Source organism: Chiloscyllium punctatum, chromosome 15 (assembly GCF_047496795.1).
Source record: "Chiloscyllium punctatum isolate Juve2018m chromosome 15, sChiPun1.3, whole genome shotgun sequence".
Classification (NCBI taxonomy): domain Eukaryota; kingdom Metazoa; phylum Chordata; class Chondrichthyes; order Orectolobiformes; family Hemiscylliidae; genus Chiloscyllium; species Chiloscyllium punctatum.
This window is the reverse complement of record NC_092753.1, coordinates 59437510-59461552: the sequence shown is the minus strand read 5'-3', so window position 1 is coordinate 59461552 and position 24043 is coordinate 59437510.

The following is a 24043-nucleotide window of genomic DNA, read 5'->3' as shown; positions in this document are numbered from 1 at the left end:
CAGGAAAACAAAGTCAAAACATTATCATATTTTGCCTTCATTTTGAGGAGGAGAAGAGTGAGTTGAAGATTAATGTTTGAAACTTAAATAAAGGTCATTGACAAGGGTATGAAGGCAGTACTAGCCAAAGTGAGTTGGGAAATAATGTTATGGAATAGGACAATAGACATGCAGTGGCAGACGTTTAATGAGATATTTCATCATTATTAACAAAGACACATTCTAGTAAGAGAGAATCTAGGAGAGGAATGCACAACTGTGGATAGCTAAGGAAGTTCAAGATAGTGTTAACTTGAAGGAAAACGTGCACAATTCTACAAAGATTAGTGTTAGGTCCAGAATTATTTACAATACATATTAGTATTGTAAATACATTTGAATGAAGAAAGTGATTGGACTAAAGCCAAGTTTGCTTGAGACACAAACATAGTTGGGAAGGCAAGTGGCGAGGATGACACAAAGAGTCTTCAGAGGGACATAGACCGGATAGGCGAGTGGGCGAAAAAGTTGATTAATAGAATGTAATGTGAGGAAATGTGAGGTTATCCCCTTTTGGTGGGAAGAATAGAGGAGCTGAATAATATTTAAATGGACAAAAACTGTAGAAAGCAATGGAACAGATGGTTTTGAGGGTCATCGTCTACAAAACACAGAAAGCATTCACAGTCAGCCAGTAATAGGGAAGGCAAATGGAATTTTAGCCCCTATTTTAAAGGGGATGGGGAATAAAAGTAGGGAGGATTTGCTAAAAGGATACAACACACTCGTCAGTCCACAGATGAAATACTGTGAACAGTTTTGGGTCCCTTATCTAAGACATACTGGCAATGGGGGCAGTTCAGAGAAGTTTCACTAGGCTGATATCAAGTATGGAGAGATTGTCTTATGAAGCAAGGCTGAGTAGTTTGAACCAGTACCCACTGGAATATAGAAGAATCAGATTGACATTATTGAAACATTCAAGATTCTTAGAGGACTTAACAGGGTAGATGCAAAAAAGGTTGTTTTGCCTTGTGGGAGAGTGTAGGACCAGAAAGCATAACCTCAGAATAAAGGACCATACAGTTAAGCAGAAATGGGGACCAAAACTGCACACAATACTCAACGCATGGCCTCACTGAGGGCCCTGTATAACTGCAGCAAGACATCCTTCCTCATATACTCAAATCCTCTCACTATGAAGGCCAGCATATGATTTTATGGTCTAAGATGAGATAAAATTCTAAAACAATCAACAACTAAAATATATGGGAGAAATTAGAATATGAGAGAAAGCTAAGTAGAAAATAGAAACAAATTGTAAGATTTCTATCAGCATTTGAAAAGGAAAAGAGGAAAGCAAGCATTGTTCCACTGGGAGGTTGAGAATGAGGAATTAGTGGGAACTAAAGAATGATTGGAAGTGTGAAATAACATTTTATGTAAGTAATCAATGTAGAAGACATTCCTTCAGAGGATAGTGTAACTATAGAATTATTTGCCCCAGAAGGATTTTGAGGCTGTGTTGCTAAATATATTCAAGGCTGAGACAGACAGATTTTTAATTAGCAAGGGATTTGAGGGTTGTAGGGGAAAGATAGAATAGTGGATTTGATTATCAGACTAGTTGTGATCTCGTTGAATGATAGAATGGGCTGAATGGCCTACTTCTGCACCTATCTCTTATAGAAACACAGAACCATTGAAAACATGTGCAGGGGTCAACCATTCGGCCCTTTGACCCTGCAGCACCATTCAATATGATCATGGCTGATCATGCAATCTCAGTTTCCCATTTCTGCTTTCTCTCCATACCTTTTGATCCCTTTATCCACAAGGGCCTCTTGAATATATCTAATACACTGGCCCCAACAGCCTTCTATGGTAGGAAATTCCACAGGATCACAACTCTGAGTGAAGATATTCTTCCTCATCTCAATCCTGAATGGCTTACCCCTTATTCTTAGACTGTGACTCCTACTTCTGGACTTCCCCAACATCAGGAACATTCTTCCCACATCTAGCCTGTCCAGTCCCATCAGTATTTTATATGTTTCTATGAGATGCCCTCTGATTCTTCTAAATTCCAGCGAGCATAAGCCCAGTCGATCCAATCCTTCTTCATATGTCAGTCCTGCCATCTCAGGAATCGGTCTTGAGAACCATTTGTTGGACTCTCAACATCAAGAATGTCCCTCCTGAGACCAGGGGACCAAAACTGCACACAATACTCAATGCATGGCCTCACTGAGGGCCCTGTATAACTGCATCAAGACATCCTTCCTCATATACTCAAATCCTCTCACTATGAAGGCCAGCATATGATTTTATGGTCTAAGATGAGATAAAATTCTAAAACAATCAACAACTAAAATATATGGGAGAAATTAGAATATGAGAGAAAGCTAAGTAGAAAATAGAAACAAATTGTAAGATTTCTATCAGCATTTGAAAAGGAAAAGAGGAAAGCAAGCATTGTTCCACTGGGAGGTTGAGAATGAGGAATTAGTGGGAACTAAAGAATGATTGGAAGTGTAAAATAACATTTTATGTAAGTAATCAATGTAGAAGACACAAACAGCATCTTAAAAACCAGGAACTGAAAGAGAGGGAGGTACTTAAAACAATTATGCAGTTGTTGAAATGAAATTATGTTCACGAAGAAAAAGGAAATGAGAAAATGATCGGAACTGAAAGATGAGAAGTGATGAATGGTATGGTCTGTAAATGAGTAGCTGATGAAATAATTGATGTATTGATTCTAATTTGTAAAGTTTGCTGGATTCTGGAAAGGTCTTAACAGATTGGAAAAATAGTCAACAAAGCTTCTCTGGCAAGAAAGGAAGGAGAAAGAAAATAAGAGAGCACAGGCCCATTGGCCTAACATCTGCCACAGGGTAAATACAAGATTCATTTCAATAAGTTGCAGCTCATACCTCACCAGTACCTGGATCAATGTTCTCAGAGAAACACATGACAGTGGCTGTGAAAGATTTAAATTAAACTCACAGGGAAATGGGCAGCAGCATGCAGAAGTGGCAAAACAACATAAGGTACATTCACTGAGAATGATGCATAGAACCAGAGAGGAAGTGCTCCCATGTTGAATAGGAGATGACTAAGAAGGACTACAAGGAATACTATGACATTTTGAATGCACACACTTAAAAAGACAAAGTCTAGTCAATAATGTTGATGAGCTACAAGCACAAGCTGTGTGAGAATTTGATGTATTGGCAATAACAAACATGGCTTATAAACTGTGAGGACTGGCTACAAAATATTCAAGGAGAAAGAGTGTTCAAAAATATATGAAAGGGAGGCAAGGCAATGGCACTGGTTCAGGAAGATATCTTAGTCTTGGAGACAGAGGGTTTCCTTGAGGGAACAGGACAGAATGTATTTGCATTGAGTTGAGGAAGTGGAAAGGTATACTCACATGCTTGGAAATTTTCTGCCGACTTTCAGTCAATATGCAAGAACTAATTGTGGTGATTTTGGGAAGTTTAATCATCCAAATATCAAATGAATAATGTTAGATCAAAATTTGACTATATTTGATCGTCAAACTGCAAGATTTAAAAGAGTAAGAAAAAGTCTAACGTGAAAGAGGGCTACCTTCATTGAAATGAATTGGGATCTTTCCAGAAAAATGAAGCTAAGGCTGATGGAGAATCTATATCAGAACAATGGGTCATCTTTCTAGAGACAATGTGTCAAGTACAGAATGTGTACATTCCAAACGGTTGGGGGAAACCAAAGCCAGGCTCCTTGGATGGAAACAGAGATAGGATTTACATGTTTTTTTGCTGCCTGTTATCAGTGTCCTTGGTAAATGCTCTTCATTTTGTTGCCTTTTCACATTTGTTAGCCTGTGTGTTATAGTTACAAAACTATAAATTCTTCTCCATACACTGACCTGGGTCATGTGGATATTCTTCCTTTTCATCAAGTGCATATGACATATACATTTCTTACCCTTAGTGATTGTCCAAATGGAGCATGATTTCATTATAATAGACTATTTTTATAGTTGGATTTCATTTATACATACAACTATACTTTACTATAAGACTGTTTTCATATTAATATATTTATAGATTCATCAGTTCATGGCAAAGATGTTGATGACCAAATTATGGAAAAATCAAAATGTGTAACAAGAAGATGTTTTGATATATTCCTTGAATTTACATGATCTGTGCTCCACTAAACTGAAGCTGTTATAAAATATTGTCAGCTTTAACTAAATCATTTGTGAATATGATGCACTGGGAGCACAAAAGAAGCAGAATATCTTTTGTCTTTATCTAAGATTTAAGATTTACTTTAATTGTAAAGTCTGTCAATTGCAATCATATGTGTATCCTAATTAACCTGTTCAGAAATTTTATTGCACACCTCTGAAGCAGGTGGGACTTGAACCAAAGCCTCCTGGCTCAGAAGTAGGGACTATAAGAGTCCTTAATTGCAATTATAGTCTGAATTGACAGGGCTAATTTAAAAGGTTAACTTATATTTGTTAGTTACAAGACCAAATCGGATATATGAGACAGTTTCTCAGGCTTCACAGAATTTAAGTTTATCAAGATATGCACAAAAGAAATGGTACTCAATAAAAGCAATGCATTCAGTCAAATTTGTACTCTGTGATTGGTATCCTTCAGTAAAAGGTCCTTATCGCAAAGTATTTTCACATTTGTTTGCCTGTGTGTACGTTAGCTTGGGCCATATAAACAGAAATAAAACCATAAATCACTGACCTTGCCTTGACTGGGCCATATAGACATTCTTCCTTTTTGAGAAAGTATTTTTACATATACCCATAATCAAATAGAATATAATTTAAGTCCTCACTTGCTTAATTAGCTCAAACTTAATGAAAATTAACATACAGTTCGATTCAATCTTGTTTCTGCCTGGGTATGTAGGGAATGCAGCAAGAAAAAATGGATATAGAGGATAATATCCTAGCTACACAGTCTGTCTATTTTCCCTTTCCTCATTGGTTGTGGATATATGATGGAGATGAACATTGAAATATGCCCATATTCCATGAGTAAAAGGTTAAGACAAAGGTATTTGTTCCTCATATGCTCCACCCAGACACTTCATTAAGTCAAAACAACAATGTTTTGCCTTGGCTAACTTTCTTCAGGAAGGTTTATTTTTTCCACATGGAAACTGTACATGAGAGGGTGCCACTACTCTATTGTAACTTTATCCCAAGGAGATACAGGCTATCTTTTGTTCTGTCTTTTCCCCAACCAGAAACTATTTTTTGCTGCATATCTTCGAGACAGGGTCTACAAAGTTGAATCAACAAAATCTAGGGTTTTGTTTAGGCTAAGTTTCTTCAAAATCATGCATTCTTTGATTTGATTTCAATGAGATTTGACTGCCAAGAGTAAAATCCCTAATTCTATGGCATGCCTTTAGATAACACTGACGGCAACATTTGTTGAACTATTGCCCTGCTAAGTGTACCACTTCTATCATTAACACGATAATCCATGAATAAATTCTCATTGACAGCCTTCCATCTATGGAAGATGATGAACGTAAAGGAAGCAAATTCATTTTGTCAGGGTGCTCACACCTTTGCTGATCACTGAAGAAGTCAGTTCTTAAGAATCCTGTCTCACATTACACAACTGAATATTATTGTAGGTTGTTTTGCAATATTAGTGTCTGTTGTCAATCTGCTGTAATAACCATTGGTCATCACAACACCTTACAGAAGCTGTTGCCATTTTCCACTATTGATCAGCTAGTGATTCCTAGGTTCAATATTCTAGAAGCTTCAGATCATATTGGTAAGCATCCTTGATATGAAGCTTTGAACATCCTGCTGGTTGACTGGCAGAATAACTCTCGGGCGAAAGTGAGGACTGCAGATGCTGGAGATCAGAGTCTAGACTAGAGTGGTGCTGGAAAAGCACAGCAGCTCAAGTAGCATCTGAGGAGCAAGAGAGTTGACATTTCGGGCATACGTTTCTGCTACCTGACCTGCTGTTCTTTTCCAGCACCACAATCTTGGCTCTGATCTCCAACATCTGCAGTCCCTACATTCTCTAAAGCCAATTAAGTCATATGATTGAGTGTGAACAATTTTTTTTGAGATGACTGCTATTTTGGTGATATAGCTGCAAGTGGTCCACATTTCACCGACATAAAATATAGTCCTGAGCACACGTCATTACTTTGAAATGTCTTTGAAGATTTATTTCACTTCTTTTCTGTGAAATAAGATCAATGTCTAATCTAGTTTTTAATTAGCATACACAAGAAACACGCATAAATTGCAAACTTTCCAGCATGAGGTTGTCCAGGAACTATTGGTATTAACCACCAAATCTGATTGGGAAAATTAATATGCTTTTTATTATATTACGAAGTTCATATTGAAAGTTGAAGCAAGCCTCAGCCTATTGGCTTTTAATTCAATTTTCAGCAATTTGAGGAAATACAAATGTGAGATAGGATGGAGTAAATAGAGAAAGGTGCGTATTTTTCCAGAACAGTCATTTATTCATTCCTGACCTTCAATCAGCAAACATTAGCATTGTAAAGATAGAAATCCACCAACAGCTGAAATAATTGTGTTCAGCTGTGAAAACAATGGCATTAGCATTTTAGATTGAATCTCAGTCTCTCAAATAATTATCTCTGGATGTAAAATGATAAATCATAGATTTCAAAAAGTCTGTTTTATTTGGCTCCCCACATGATTGAGGTAAATGACAATGTTGTTTCACATTGGTACTTCCACAGTGATACCTGAGATTGATGCCCTGCCTATTTAATGGCTCAATTTCCATAAGAAGACTGCTGACATTTGACCATAAATAAACCAACGTTTTGTAGTTCTGTAATTTTTAAAAATCAGCTTTTGCTCTACTACTCCTGGAGAGATTTACTTGCATCTAAATATAGTAAAAAATCACAGTAGATGCCATGTGAGTTTTCTTGAGGTATTAGTTTAGGCATTAGAATTAAGTAAGATATTGTTGACTAAAGGGGGTATCATGACAATGTTTAATCAGGCAAGTGTACACATACATATATACACATGTACTTTAAGGCAAAACTGATTAAATATGCATGAGTATAAGCGGTTTCTGCCCTTATGACAGTAATACTCAGTGAAACCGCACTGCTTCAATTGCATCCAGCTGAAAATGAGGGTATTTAAACTAAAATCTTCTTCCCAGTGTGGATGATTGAACATGGGCTGAGGTCTGGCAGATGGAGTTTAAGGTAGATAAATATGAGGTTCTGCATTTCAATTAGGGCAAATCAGGGTAGGATTTACATTATTAATAGTAAAGTCCTGGGGACTGTTGCCAAATAAAGAGAGCTTGGAAGTGAAAGTGGAGTTGCAGGTAGACCGGGTAGTGAAGAAGGCATTTGGGTATACTTACTTTTATTAGTCAATGCATTGAGTGTAGGAATTGAGGAGGACATGTTGTGGCTGTACAGGACATTGGTTAGGCCACTCTTGGAATACTGCATTCAAATCTGTTCTCCCTGCTATAGGAAAGATGTTAAATTTGAAAGGGTTTAGAAAAGATTTACAAAGATGTTGCCAGGATTAGAGGGTTTGAGCTGTAGGGACAGATTGAAAAGGTTGGGGCATCAGAGGCTGAGGGGTGACATTAGAGAAATTTACAAAATCATTAGGGGCATGGATAAGGTGAATAGTCTAGGTCTTTCTTTCCCAGGGTAGGGGATTCCAAAACTAGAGGGTGTTAGGTTTAAGGTAAGAAAGGAAAGATTTCAAAGGAACCCAAGGGGCAACATTTTCATGCAGAGCATGGTGCGTGTGGAATCAACTGCCAGAGGAAGTGGTGGAGGCTGGTACAGTTACAACATTTAAAAGACATCTGAATGAGTATATAAATAAGAAGGGTTTGCAGGGATATGGGCCAAGTGCTGGCAAATGGGACTAGATTAATCTCTGATACCTGGTTAGTATGGACGAGTTTGACTGAAGGATTTGTTTCTGTGCTGTACACCTCTATGATATCATGGGATGATGCTTTATCCAGTATCCAACACTAAATTAATTGCAAGAGATTATAAATGAGGTAAATTTTGTCTCCAGTTTATGTTTGGCAAGCGAGTGTTCTGATTATCAGCTGAAAGTCTGATTGATTATAATGCAGCGCGAGAGAAACTGAGTAGGTCTGGCAGCATCTGTGGAGACAGAAACAGAGTTAACATTTCAAGTCAGAAGAAGGAGGAAGCTGCTTGCAACAGGAGGAAATCAAGTGGGCTGGGCACCATATAAGAGCATCCCACAATCCCTTAAACACAAGATTTCCTTTTCAAAGGTGTGGACAGTTCTTAATGAGTCATTAAGCGACATGATATTGATTGTCCAATACAAACATGAAGGTGCAATTAAGGACCAGCAGGATTGTATTTGTTACCAGTGCTGGGTCCTGGGAATTTAACCAGAGATGGTGGAGAGGGCTGATTGAATGCCAACCAACAGTTTCAGTGAAGTGTAGAACAGACAGGATTTTTAAGAGGCTATTGTCAAAACATGAAAGTCAGAAATGTACAGTTGATTTGCTTGTTCTTAGATGTTTGCTGTATGTGTTGGAATATTAACATTTCTATGTTGCTTAGCATTGTTTAACAGGAAAACAAGATTCATGCTAAATTAATATCAAACCTAAAATTCCAATTAACTTATTTTTAATTAATCTTGTGTTCTTATTTCTCTTTCTCAGGCATATGTTACAGAATAATATTTCTCTCAGCAGTGAAACTCTTCATTATGCATCTGTTCATGTCAAAACTCTTCCAAAGAAGAAACAAAAACAGGAATTGAAAAGACCAGAGCAGGACCAGACAACAGAATCTACTGTTGTGAAGGTCAAAGATAAAAATAATCGATTTTGCAGAGATTACTCAATTGCCAGCATTTGCCCCACATCAAACATAAGGCAAACTGCTAACTACAAAGGAACCACATGTGCGTCTTTAAGAAATAAACGTTTCATATCATTTCATATCATTCGCTTTCTCAAAGGCAATTAAGTATGCCAACAAATTGCTGACCTTGCCAGCAACTTTCAAATATGTGATTTGGGCAAAGAATGGTTTTGCAGCTGCAAATGCATAAACAAATGTAACTTTAGAGTGGCTCCAGTGTCTCAAGTTGGACGTTAACACTAATTGTTTTCTTAAACTGAAATTTTAATCATTTAAGTGGTTTAGGTATATTGTGATGATCGCTAGATTTGTTTTTTCCATTAATGAGTACAGTTTCCTAATATTTTGATGTAATACAGTGAACTATATTATTCTGTGTTCTTTTAGTTGATTGCAATTGCATATTTTTTGAAAACAAATTCCCAAACTATTTGTTTGTTGCTTATGGGCACTACTGGTCAGGCCAAGAGTTTTTATCCATCCTTGCTTGTCTTTTATGTTTGTACATATAGAACAACAGAGCATGCCAGTTGTGGCCTTTCTATAATTTCATAGAGAGCTTCAGCATTATATTTTATAATCTATGCTTACTGTTTTCTGGCAAGAATCCATGAGCTTTGCACTTATGCACTCAAGGTTGCTTTTAATGTTTTGTCAACCTAAACCTTTCAACTTCTCAATTTTTCTAATCACCAACCTTTACCCCATTTCCATTCATGCATTTATTTTTATTGATATACAACAACTCATTTTTATATTAACTACAGATGGTAAGCTCGTGAACTTAGCAACTTGATAAAACTGCACTTGCTAAATTATTTCTCTGGTCTTTCGCATGAGATGTCGATGTAAGTTAGAGATCTAAACCATGCTCTCTACAGGCCATTTGTGACCTTTATGAACAAGGAAAGCAACTGTGCTGGAATCTTTTAGGGTCGTGAACAATGTGGCCTGTGGTGAGATTTGTGGCAGGATCACATGAGAAACCCACTGAGGCCTATCTTGACATTGGGAATAACTCACTGCATCTTTGATGTTAGATATTGAGACAAGTTTATTGCTCTGCAGCAGTGAGATGTCTATTGGGGAGATTATCACATGTTAAATAGTTTATTAATCACACAACCTGCTTCATTAAAAAAAATGCCTTAAAGGTAGGAGACAGAGTGTATTGATGGAGAGTTGTTTTTCAGACTGGAGGCCTGAAACCAGCAGTGTTCAATGGGGATATATGCTGGGTCCACTTTTGTTTGCCATTTATATAAATAATTTGGATGAGAATTCAGAAGGCATGATTAGTAAATTTGCAGTTGATACCAAAATTGATGGTATAACGGATACAGAAAAAGGTTATCTAAGATTACAAAGACATTTTGATCAATTGTTTAGTGGGCTAAAGAGTGACAGATGAAGTTTAATGTGGATAGATGAGAGGTATTGCGTTTTGATGAAAGAAACAAGGGCGGTACGTATACTATTAAAAGTTGGGCCTTTGGTTGTAGAACAGAGAGACCTACAATATCAGATCATAACCCATTGAAGTATGTATCACATATAGACAGGGTGGTTAAGAAGGCATTTAGTATGCTTGCCTTCATCGCTCAGACCTTTGAGTATAGGAGTTGGGACGCTATGTTACAGTTGTACAAGACATTTCTGAGCCCTCTTCTGGACTACTGTGTCCAGTCTGGTCATCATGCTATAGGAAGGAAACTACTAAGTTGGTGAGGATTCAGAAGAGGTTTACCAGGATTTTGCCAGGAATGGAGGGTTTAACTTAGAAGGAGAGATTGGGACATTTTTCACTAGAATGTAGGAGATTGAGGTGTGACCTTATGGAGATTTATAAAATCATCAGGGGTATAGATAAAGTGAATGGCAAATGTATTTCTGTCAGATTGGGGATTTCAAGACCAGAGCGTAAGAGGAGATAGATTTTAAAAAGACATGAGGGGCAATAATTTTTCACAGAGAGGAGTTCGTGTGTGGAATGAACTTCCAGAGGAAGCAGTGGATGCAGGTATAGTTACAACATTTAAAAGACATTTGGATAAGTACATGATTAATAAATGTTGGTGGGAAATGGGCCAAGCACAGACTGGTGGGACTAGTTTAGTTTGGGATTATGATCAACGTGGACAGGTTGGAGCAAAGGGTCTGACTCTGTGCTGTATGACTGTATGACTCTCTGATTAATTGGCAGCTACCTATCTTATCAAAAAGGCTGAACAAACTAGACATCTTGAATTTTCAAAATGGAAGTCAGCATAGCTACTCGGTAACTTCAGCCTGCCACTGACTGCTCAGCAAGAAATATTGTCTCAGGGCATGATCCTGGCCACCAGTGACATGGACATTGGCATCTGATATTTGCCAATGCCTCAGAATTGTCATGGCAGCTCTCTGATCCACTCTCATTCTGCTTAGAAAGCACAGACTTGCACCGGAGGGTGCACCAGCAACTTGTTTTGCAAACTTGCTGCGTGGACATTTTCTGTGCAGGGACAGGCACCCAGCTGACTGACCAGACCAGGCAGCTTCTCAGAGCTGCTCGCTTGCTTATTTAGTGTTCACTCACTTATTGCCTGCCTGCATATTCACAGCAGCCTTATCTTGCCTTGACTGGCCTGTTAGTTTGTCAATGCTTCAGCCAGACCCTGCATGATATCAGTACTGCTATATTGATATGCAGATGTGAACAGTCACATCAACAGGCTGCTTGCCATGCTCGTCGGTCGGGACCTGTCTGGGGGAGGTGGTGGGGTGGGGGGGATTGTCAGGGGAACCTAGAGCATGTGCCAGCTTCTTGCTCGGCAAAGAACTGCATATTTATTCAACCAAATAGCCACACCAGAAATTGGTCACAGGCTTGTCCTCAGTCCAGTCAATTAGTATGGCACCGTTAGTCAAATGGTCCCCGTACCATCAGTCACTGGCACAGTCAGCACATCGTCCAGTGTTTAGCCATGGTTAGTCGTCCACTTGAGCCAGTCCCTGTCAGATAAGATAAAGTGCAGTCCAGGGGACTGGGCAACAATCCTACTCTAGGACTGTCACAAGCAGTGAGGAGAATTGTGTACCATTAACGGGGGAATTGCAAAGACACCATTCAGGGGCCTGAGCAGTAATGTCTAGGGCTGCTCCTTGAAATCAGTCAGAGGTCTGAATTGAGTACGATCCTGGGGGTCAGTGTATTAATTGCTGAGTGCTGTAGGGCAAAGGGAGGTATCAGTGCTAAAAACAGGGCACTGAAGGTTGGAAAGGTGAACGAAATGAGAGGCATGCAGTGGAGGAGGGGGAGGTAGGAATCTCAAAGTGTAATGAGAATTATATGGAACAGCATCAGAGAGCACGGTGGACTGTGAGAGGTGGTGTTTTTTTGTTGTGATCACTGTACACTCCTCAGGATGGAGGAGTGGACTGGGGTGGTGGTAGTGGCAGAGCTCATGAAGCAGCGAGGATAGTTGAAACAAAGTTCATTATAATGGATCTCCACATGCTGGAGGCTTGGCCGGGGATATGGGTAGAGTGGGTGGAAATAGGCTGCTGGGGTAGTGCAGAGTAAAAGGGGGCATGAAGGGTCTAAGAGGCCTGGAAGAGTTTGATTGTGGGGAGGTACCTGGAAAACAGGTTGAGCTCAGTGCTGACGGTGTCCATGGTGAGCTACACTCTTGCCATCATTTCACATTCTTTAGGTGCTAATATAATGGAAAAATACTCAGTACAGCAGCCATGGTGAGTGGAGCCAGTGTCACTTTGAAGGGAAAAAGTATGAGATCCACATCTTCTTGATGCCAGGACAATGAAGGATCAAATACATGAATTTTTCAAACTCCAGATCCATTTAATTTCCAATCATTTTTTTGCTCATTTACAATGCACAGGACTAAACATGCTTTGGGGTGGGGGGAGGTACAAGTGCTGACTAAAGGCAATAAGAACCATACTGTTGGTCATGATTTGGAAGTGCTGGTGTTGGACTGGGGTGTACAAAGTTAAAAATCACACAACATCAGGTTATAGTCCAACAGGGTTAATTGGAAGCACTAGCTTTCAGAGCGCTGCTCCTTCATCAGGTGGTTATGGAGCAGTACTCCAAAGGCTAGTGCTTCAAATAAACCTGTTGGACTATAACCTGGTGTTGTGTGATTTTTAACTTTGTACACTCTGCTGGTGATCACAAACCTAACACTGACATCGTAGTAATGCAGCAATTACTGGCAATGACTTAAATACATGCAGGCTAAAAGCATCTCGTCACTTGTGAACCTTCCAAGGGTGCTGTGGGAGGTTGGGAACATTGCTTGATCCTATGTCATGTAAGGGTTCTACTGAATTTAATGGTAAGTTGAATGATGAATGTGATTCTGGGATGGGAAAGGAATCAAAGTACAGCAGGCCTTCCTTTTTTGATGTAATATGTTGACCACTTACCTTCATCAAGTTGATGCATTTTCTGCGACAAGAACCATGTGGAGCAGACAAGAGGGATTCTGAAGATACAGTTCCATTGCTTGGACTGATCTGAGAGTGTTGAGTGGTACGGCTCAAACATGGGGTGACACATCATCATGTTCTGCTCTGCATTGCACAATTGGAGCAGACAATGAGGTGATTTGCCAAATACTGAGGACTGGAACAGTCTTCCCCGAGGGGTGGAAGCAGATAATGGAGAGGAGGAAGCTTTCCTGTGCATAAGAGTTCAGCTGTGTCAGAACCTGTTTACCACCAGCTTCCAGTAGATGAGAGCTGGGTGCAGCAGACCAACACGGAATGTTAACTGGGGTTATTGGTCATAATGCCAGCAAACGGTTTGTATTGTGGGCATAATGTGCAACCTTTATTTTCTTTTTGTTGTTTGTGTTTTCTTTTATGAGCTGTAAATCAAAAATTATATTTGGAATTGTCTGATTGGTTGCCTGCGAGTGATGTTCCTCCATTGGACAAAGACAAGCTGCAGTATCCAATGGGCAATGGTGACAGAATAGTGATGATGTTGAGTCAGTGTTTAGCTGGGATATGAGTGAGGAGAGATGAACAGTGTGGGCTTGTGGTTAAATAAGGTGAGAAAATGGGGTTATATGTGCAAGGGAGTGTTTGGGTTTGGTGAGAGATCTCGTTGGGCCTCACAGCAAAAAAGCCTTCCAAAAATCTTGACCTAGCCGATATTTAATCAAACAAAGCCCATAAGATTCAACCTTGTGTGTCTCTTTTAAATCATCAGCTTGAATTATTGTCAGTGAACAGCATAATATCTTTCACAAAGAAATGTAAATTAGCAAAGTTAGAATGGTAAAGCTAATATCATATTAGATTTTTAAAAATGAAATAAAGAGAAAAAAGGATCTTTTAAAAGCTGGAGAAATAAAGTCGAGAGAAAGAGTAAAACTTAGTTTAAAAAATCTCTAGTAACAATTAAAATCTGATAGATTGAGAGTTCACACAAGTTCATTTTCAGTGCCAGAAAGGTTGTTTGGCAATAAGTGACCCTTATCAGGCTACACAGTTCAGGATTTTCACACTCAGGTTGAGGTTCTGGATGTAGGTTTCACGACTTCAATAGATTTTGAATGGAAAGTCAAGATTATAGTGGTGCTGGAAAAGCACAGCAGCTCAAGCAGCATCTGAGGAGCAGGAAAATCGACGTTTCGGGCAAAAGCCCTTCACCAGGAATGGAGCCAGTTGTGAAAAGCTGTTTCTATCTGGTTTTTGTGGACCACCTTGAGATCCTGTAAGAAATAACAGAGGTGCATCTCTAATAGAAATCTATATCCACCAGAGTTCTGAATCTTGATTATTGTTTGAGTATGTGTGTGTGTGTGTGTGTGTGTGTGTCAGGGGATGCGGTTTAGAAAAGACAAGACACTAATTTTCATCAGTTATTTTAATCAACATGCTTGGAGATATTATAATACAAAATATTTGGTGCAAATGACCAAGAGGGAGCTTATAAAGAGAGAAGTTGATCATCCCTTTATATCTGGTCATTACACACTGGCAGGTATCTTTTTTAGTGTTGATTTAGCTTTTTAGAAAAGCATCCCACTAGCTTCTCTATGTTTGACTCAATTTATTGTAACAGAACTGCACCTACTCTAAGTCATAGCATCAATTGCTACCTTGACATGTCATGAAATTAGGTGCTGCCTACATGGATTCATTGATCATAATTACTTTTAGACTCTCAAGAGCTATTTGACACTCCTTTGACCACACTACCTTGTATTCTTTTGTAGCAAATCATTCCGAAGAGCTGCTATTTTGCTGAGGTCTGTTACAAACCTGCAATAGAAACCACACATTCCCACAAATCTTACCATTTCTCATTTAGTTTTATGGGTTTCCTCCGGGTGCTCCGGTTTCCTCCCACAGTCCAAAAATGTGCAGGTTAGGTAAATTGGCCGCGCTAAATTGCCTGTAGTGTTAGGTGAAGGGGTAAATGTAGGGGAATGAGTCTGGGTAGGTTGCACTTTGGCAGGTCGGTGTGGACTTGTTGGGCCAAAGGGCCTGTTTCCGCACTGTAAGTAATCTAATCTAATCAACCCTTTCAAAGTCAATACTCCTGCTGTTCTTGACAGCATTTGCCTTCATCCTATTATATGTCCTGGGGAGGTAACCACACTTTTCCAAATTTATCTTGAGCAAGTTTTATCACCAAATCAATTGTTCGTCATTTTAAAAACAGAACTTCTAATTGTTTTAAGTGAATCATAGAATTATACAATGCCTACTCTTCAGAAGCAGGCAATTTGGCCCATTGAGTCCAGACCGACCCTCTGAAGAGCAGTCCACTCACCCTATCCCTACAATTCCCATGGCTAATTCACCTAACCTGCATATCTTTGGACTTTGGGAGGAAACCAGAGCACCTGGAGGAAATTTTACATTGACAGTCACCCAAGGGTGGAATCAAACCCAAGTTCCTGGCACTGTGATACAGCAGTGCTAACCACTGAGCCACTGTGCCATTCTGGTTTATGTGGGCCACCTTGAAATCATGTACAAAGAAAGAAATGACATCTCCCACCTTGACCATGTGCCAGCAACATTCACATACAAACACACTCCATGCACATCTTCAATAGCAATCTACATCCACCAGAGACTATCAAATGGTTCATGTACATGGAGTGTGTTTGTAGTGAATGTTGCTGGCACATGGTCAAGGTGTGAGATAAATGTAGCATGATGACATCTAGCAACCCCTTGACTGATTTCTGCTTGCGACTAGCGCTCCTGAAAATTTGCTTACTTCTGCATGAATTCCACAATCTGTGTGTGGCTGTGATTTCCAGTACTTGATGTCAATATCGTGAATTATGCCGGCATGCCAATCATCTTATATGGACTCATGGAGCAGTTATTCAAGAGCTGGAGTCTCCATGTAACTGCTCTAACTTTCATGTCATGAATTGTCACCATCAAGGTGGGAAACCACCCACAATAAGAGGGTGAGCTTAGGCAATAATGAGATGTTAGTGCACATCAATGCATACAATGGGCTTATTGCCACTCCCTCGTGAGAATCTCATCTCACCATTCAGCATTCACTAGAAAATTAGACTTTCTGTTCTCAGACAAGCATACAAAAGGAGTAGACCAGTTGGCCTCCAAGCCTGCTCTGCCATTCAATAAGATTACAGTTGATCTGATTTTAAGCTCAACACTACATACCTGCATATCCACAATAATCTTTCATCCCCTTAGTAATCAAGAATCTATCTGCCTTAAAAATCTTTAAACATTCTGCATCCACTGTCTTTTGAGGAAAGGAATTCTAAAGACTCACGACACTCTGAGAGAAAAAAATATCTCTGTCTTAAATGGGTGTCGCTTATTAAACTGAGATGCCTGGTTTAAGATTCTCCCACAAGGGGAAACATCCTTTCAACATCCACCTGGTCAAGTCCTCTCAAAATACTCTCCATTGAGAAGTTCCATGCTGGACTACCTCATGTGATTTTCCCAACTAACCTTCTAGCCATAACCTATATCATTCTTATGCCTGGAAGACTCTATCCCATGAGCATTTTGTTCTGACGTCTCAATCAAACTACTTACCTTGACATGTTTACTCAATAACTCAACAGCATAAACATTTTATCTATTAACAGTACAGCGGGTTATCCCAGTCACATGACTGTAGTCACATACTTTCTTGGAATTGATGTATCTATGTCTCTCCTCCAAATGACTTTCTGAACTGATATATAAAAACCTTCACAGAACTGACCCATATCTACCCACCTCTATTTTAAAATCCAAATATCGAATATGACATATGTAATACACCTTGCAGCACAATATCCACTTCATTCTTCATATGACCTGAGAAAAAGGAGGATGATCATATCCAGATAATTTGCACTTATATTCTGTCATTTTTCATGACATCACTAAGATTGTAATTTTCTGTTTAATTTTCTTTTTCCTTTTTGTTTTCCAAACGTCATTTTCAGTAAATCATCTTCTGCTATTACATTGTATCCACTGTTGTAGGAAAGATAACTTGCTTTTTCAAGTTTAAACTGCATGTTATTACAGAGAACACGCAGCTTCTGCTGGAGGAGAGCAACTGTACAGCTTTCTGTGTCTTTCTTGCACTCCCTGTTGATGTCACTGTAACTTGTTTCCCATTCCAACCTGATCAGTTAGCTAACAACCAATCAGGTTCACTTTTAAACAAAATGAGGAGCTGATCAGCTCTTATTTGTCTGTCCATTGCGGGAACCCACAGCCACAAAACAAAAACAGAGATCACAATAGATTCAAATTTTTTGCTGTGAAATTATGCAGCCATCTTGGTAACTCCCTGCTTTTAAAGTTCACTCTCATTGTAGATTGAAGTTTTAAAAGACACAAAAATAAAAAAAAACACAGTTCTTACACTAGTGACATGTTACAGTACACATTCCAAATTTTGCAGTCAGGGAAGAGCTATTGGTAGATGTCTCAGGTGTTGCAAAGCGGAACAACAGAGGGAGCAACAAAGGACCAGAGGTAGGCTATTCAAGCTCTTGAGCTTGCTCTACCAAGCTACTGATCATCTACCTTAATGATACATTGTCACACCATCCATTTTTCCTTGATGCCATTAGTGACTGGAAATGTATCAATCTCTGTCTTGAACTAAATTAAGTTCTGAGATTCCAGAGCACTGTAAGGTAGAGAATACTAAACCGAGCTTAACAATAATGACAATTCTAATTCTGGGTCCAGACATATGAGGCATTGTAAGTAGTTCCAGAGATTAATGCTACTAGACAGTGAGGAGGCAGAAGCATTAGTCATGAATGAATAGAGCAAATTCAGTTGACTTCAAAATCTACTTCCCACCACCAATTCCTCTGTCCTTGAGTAAAAACTTTAAATTTTACAGTTAGCTATTCCAGCCTAATCGTAACACTCAATATAATGATAGTACCTGTTCTACACTTTCACACAAGAGAATCAAACCCAAATTCAAAAAATAATAACTTGTATTCATAAAGCTGCTTCTAACTCAATAAATTGTACTAAGATGTTTCACAGGAGTGTTACGGACCCAAATTGACACTGAGCCACATAAGAAGATTTTAAAACATAAAAGCAAAGGAATTAGGGGTAAGCCATTCAAGCCTTCAAGCCTTCTCTACCAATAAACAAGACCATGCCTAGCCTAATGTGACTTTAAATAATTTCCCTGTTTGGCCCCAATAACCTTTGACTCCCTTGTCAGTCAATAATTTGTCTAACTCTTATATATATAAATTAATAAAAGTGAGGTGGGGAGGTTTAGGAAGGAATTTCCAGAATATAAATGCATGGCTGATGGAGGAAGAGCCACCAATGATAGGTCAATAAAAATAATGGATACTCAAGATGCCAGAATTAAAGCAGCAAGGGTAGTACTGTGGGTCAGTGGTTAATACTGCTGTCTCACAGCACCAGGGACCTGGGTTCAATTCCAGCCTCGAGTAACTGTCTGTGTGGAGTTTGTACATTCTCCCAGTGTCTGTGTGGGTTTCCTCCCACAATTCAAAGATGGGCAGGTTAGGTGAATTAGCCATGCTAAATTGCCCATAGTGGTCAGGGATATGTAGGTTCATTAGTCAGGGGTAAATATAGGGAAGGAGAATGGGTCTGGGTGGGTTACTCATCAGGGATTCGATGTGGACTATTTGGGCCGAAGGGCCTGTCGTCACACTATAAGGATTCTGATTGTTAAAAAAAAAGGTAATCTCTGAATATTTTAGCAATGGGGACAATTATAGAGATGGACAGAGTTGAGGTCATGAAAGGATTTACAAGCGAGGATGAGAATTTTTAAAGTTGATCAGGAGCTAACTGAGATCAATGGATTTGGAAATGACAGGTACATGGTGCTTGGTGCAAGCTAAGATACGCACAACATAGTTTTGGTTGGCCTGAGGTTTACAAAGCGAAAATGTGTAATGCCAGCCAGGACCCTCAATTATTTCAATTTTTTTTCCCCAATATGTACATTGAGTCCCAAGATACATACATCATCAAGTTCGAACTAAAATTCCTGGCCCCTTAAATTATAATTGTTTTGAAGTTTCAGCCCTCACCTCTCTGGACAATACATCTGGACATGAGAAAAATACTAATTAGATTAATTGAGAAAGTTCTTTGTTCACTTGCTAATAACAGAATGTCCTTAAATCTGCATGTGATACAGAATATCCAGAGCCCAGAGCTCTCAAAAGGGCAGGGCAGGGGAATCTAATTGGGCAGGAGGTGAAGATTCAGATTCCTGACAGTAAGTTGAATTCTTGCTAGTAAATTCTCAGCTCTTTTCAGGGAGGTAAGCTTTCCTGAACATCACTGTTCGGTATATGTTTTACATTAATTAGCATGTCACAACACTCTGAGCCCAAATGGAAATTACATGTTGTCACAAATTTGACTGTATCTATCAGGTGTGCACCAAGTAGGATGTACTGCTTTCCCTATGCACCAATAAACTAACACCTTTTCAGTTACTTGACTCATTTGGAACTAAAACATTTCTTAAAGCAAAAGTTCAGAGCTTTAGTGATGAGCCTCTCCATGTTGCTGAGAAGTCCCAGTCAGGTTTGTCGTTATTAAATGCTTCCAGAGTTGGGAGTGAAGCCTGACTGCATCAACAAGCCTGACCCAACGAGGGATGCACAGTGGCTGACTCCAGCAAACCTGACCAAGGCAAACAGAGTTGAATATTAAAGGTGATCAACTCAAAAGTTCATCTTTTGTGGTTGTGTCACTGTCCCATGCGAGCCTTTGGTGAAAGGTTATGAGATGTGCAAATTCTCCTCAAAGTGGTGTAAAGTCATTGCTATGAGTTGCTGGGTGTTACAGTTCCTTTCATGTTTTAAGTGTGATTTCTAGCAGATGCGTGAGAGGCGATGCCACTGTCATTTCAGTACTGTGACACTGAGTAGCTGCAATGACACATGGCAAACACTGATTGCATATTTGATGGAGACCTGGCACCCAAGCTTCTGTGTAACATTATGCTTCAGTGGCAACATTAAAATGTTAATTCACACTCATGGGAGCATGAAGAGTTGAGTGGCCAGAGGTACCTGCCCTCTTGCGGCACTGGGGCCAGTTTCACTTCACCCTCCCACATGTGGGCCTCTGCAGCAGCCTCTTGTTGTCACCTGTAGGGAAAATAACATCTGTGAGCGGCCTTCAGGACAACTTCTAGGGATGCATTGTTTAAACCAGGCACTCCTTTTGGCCTGGTCTCTGACATCACCAGGGGTGAGTGGAGAATGATGAGCAGAGATTGATCAATGCTCTTGGGTTGCAGAGAGTGAAATGTTTTCTGGGTCCCTGTTAAACATGGCATCTGGATGTTGGAGCCTGTAAGGTCGCAATGGGCTTTAGAACATTTTAGCCCATAAAATGTGGTGTAGCACCAACGCCTGATGTAATCATTTGAAAACTAAGTAACCAAGTTCAAAATCCCAACCCATCCCTTAGCAGAAGTCTCTCCTGTTTCAGCAACTTCCACACTTAGATTCAAAAAGAAAAGAAAACTGCACTCATTGTTTAGCAATAAATTGAAATTTGTATCTAACTATAGACCTCTTATATAGATTCTACATAATAAATTGTATAAGTTTAAACATTTAAGATGTTTGTAGTCTCTCTTTCACTGAAAAGTGTGTTGCTGGAAAAGCGCAGCAGGTCAGGCAGCATCCAAGGAGCAGGAAAATCAACGTTTCGGGCATAAGCCCTTCTTCAGGAATGAGAAAAGTATGCCAAGCAGGCTAAGATAAAAGGTAGGGAGGAGGGACTTGGGGAGGGGCATTGGGAATGCGATAGGTGGAAGGAGATTAAGGTGAGGGTGATGGGCTGGAGAGGGGGTGGGGGCGGAGAGGTCGGGAAGAAGATTGCAGGTCAAGAAGGCGGTGCTGAGTCCGAGGGTTGGGACTGAGATAAGGTGGGGGGAGGGGAAATGAGGAGGCTGGAGAAATCTGCATTCATCTCTTGTGGTTGGAGGGTTCCTAGGCTGAAGATGAGGCGCTCTTCCTCCAGGCATCATGTTGCCAGGGTCTGGCGATGGAGGAGGCCAGGGACCTGCATGTCCTTGGTGGAGTGGGAGGGGGAGTTAAAGTGTTCTGCCATGGGGCGGTTGGGTTGGTTGGTGCGGGTGTCCCAGACGTGTTCTCTGAAACGTTCCGCAAGTAGGCGGCCTGTCTCCCCAATGTAGAGGAGGCCACATCGGGTGCAGCGGATGCAGTAAATGATGTGTGTGGAGGTGCAGGTGAATTTGTGACAGATATGGAAGGATCCCTTGGGGCCTTGGAGGGAAGTGAGTGGGGAGGTGTGGGCGCAAGTTTTGCATTTCTTGCGGTAGCAGGGGAAGGTGCCGGGAGTGGAGGTTGGGTTGGTGGGCGGTGTGGACCTGATGAGGGAGTCGCGGAGGGAGTAGTCTTTCTGGAACACTGATGGGGAGGGGAGGGAAAGATATCCTTGGTGGTGGGGTCTGTTTGGAGGTGGCAGAAATGACGAAGGATTATATGATGTATCTGGAGGTTGGTGGGGTGATAGGTGAGGACCAGTGGAGTTCTGTCCTGGTGGCAATTGGAGGGGCGGGATTCAAGGGCAGAGGAGTGGGAAATGGAGGAGATGCAGTGGAGAGCATCGTCAACCACGTCTTAGGGGAAATTGCGGTCTTTGAAGAAGGAGGCCATCTGGGTTGTACGGTTTTGGAATTGGTCCTCCTGGGAGCAGATGTGGCGGAGGCGAAGGAATTGTGAATATGGGATGGCATTTTTACAGGGGGCAGGGTAGGAGGAGGTGTAATCTAGGTAGCTGTGCGCGTCGGTCAGTTTATAATAAATGTCCGTGTTGTCGGTCACCCGCGATAGAAATGGAGAGGTCTAGGAAGGGAAGGGAGGAGTCTGAGACGGTCCAGGTAAATTTGAGGTCGGGGTGGAAGGTGTTAGTAAAGTGCATGAACTGTTCAACATCCTCGTGGGAGCACGAGGTAGTGTCGATACAGTCATCGATGTAGCGGAGGAAAAGGTGGGGGGGGGTGCCAGTGTAGCTGCGGAAGATGGACTGTTCCACATATCCTACGAAGAGGCAGGCATAGCTGGGGCCCATGCGGGTGCCATGGCTGAACATTTTAACTCCCCCTCCCACTCCACCAAGGACATGCAGGTCCTTGGCCTCCTCCATCGCCAGACCATGGCAACATGACACCTGGAGGAAGAGCGCCTCATCTTCCGCCTAGGAACCCTCCAACCACAAGGGATGAATACAGATTTCTCCAGCTTCCTCATTTCCCCTCCCCCCACCTTATCTCAGTCCCAACCCTCAGACTCAGCACCACCTTCTTGACCTGCAATCTTCTTCCCAACCTCTCCGCCCCCACCCCCTCTCCGGCCTATCACCCTCACCTTAACCTCCTTCCACCTATTGCATTCCCAACACCCCTCCCCCAAGTTCTTCCTCCCTACCTTTTATCTTAGCCTGCTTGGCACACCTTCCTTATTCCTGAAGAAGGGCTCATGCGCGAAACGTCGATTTTCCTGCTGCTTGGATGCTGCCTGACCTGCTGTACTTCTCCAGCAACACATTTTTCTGATCTCCAGCATCTGCAGTCCTCACTTTCTCCTAGTCTCTCTTTCACCGTTGAGATAACTAGCTGTTAAACATATCACAAGCTCAAAAGAATTGTTGTGTGTATTGAGCAGTGTCACTTTTTTTTTTGAGTTTGCTCTATGAAAAATCAGCATTACACAGAGGATATGTTTTTGCTGTAATCAACCTTGCTAATGATTAATTCATTCCTTGACATGAGCTTTTACCATGTCATAGTCATAGTCTGAATGGAAAGTTTTTCTTGTGCGGTTAGTATAGCTCTGCTGAAATGCATGACCAAACTCTGACCACAGTTAGTTCTAAAGTAATTTTGCCTCTCATTTCCTCCAAGTCATGCAAGCTTTTATTTCTTAACACAATAATATGTTATCTGTGGCCTATAAATTTAGGCAGATCCATGCCAGAGTCAAGTTGGTTCTGGATGATGGTGTTTTTGAAGGTTGGGAAGGAGACCAGAGCTGATATTGGATGGTTAAGATATAAAGGGTAAAGTAGAGAACAAGGCTGGCATTTTCCTATCCTGAAACAGGATGTAACTAAGGTGGGTGAGCAAACAAAATAACTGCCGATTGGCACAGCTGAAAAGCCTTCTTCTATTTTTGCCCTCTGCTATATCGTAAAACACAGCAAAGGACACAGCTGGTAAACCAGACACACATCTACTCATTCAGCAACCCTGCTCTTTGATATCCTCTTAAAAGGCGAAATACAAACCCAAAGAGCTGCAAAAGAAATGTTAACTCTGATTTCTCTCGACAGATGCTGTCAGACTGCTTAGCTTTCCAAAAACTTCTGTTTTTTTTCCCTGTTAAAAGGCCCAACTTTAGACACAATGTAATTTTGTGGGATGTGCCTGGGTATCCGAAACCTTCAGTAATCATGTCTAATGAGTGTGGCATGATGAATAAGTAAGATTCAACAGGCTGGGATTTTATTTGAATTGCTTGAACTGGCTGAAAAGTCTCATTGCTTGCATTGAAAAAGAAGTCATCAAGTGGAGAGATGGGTATTGAGG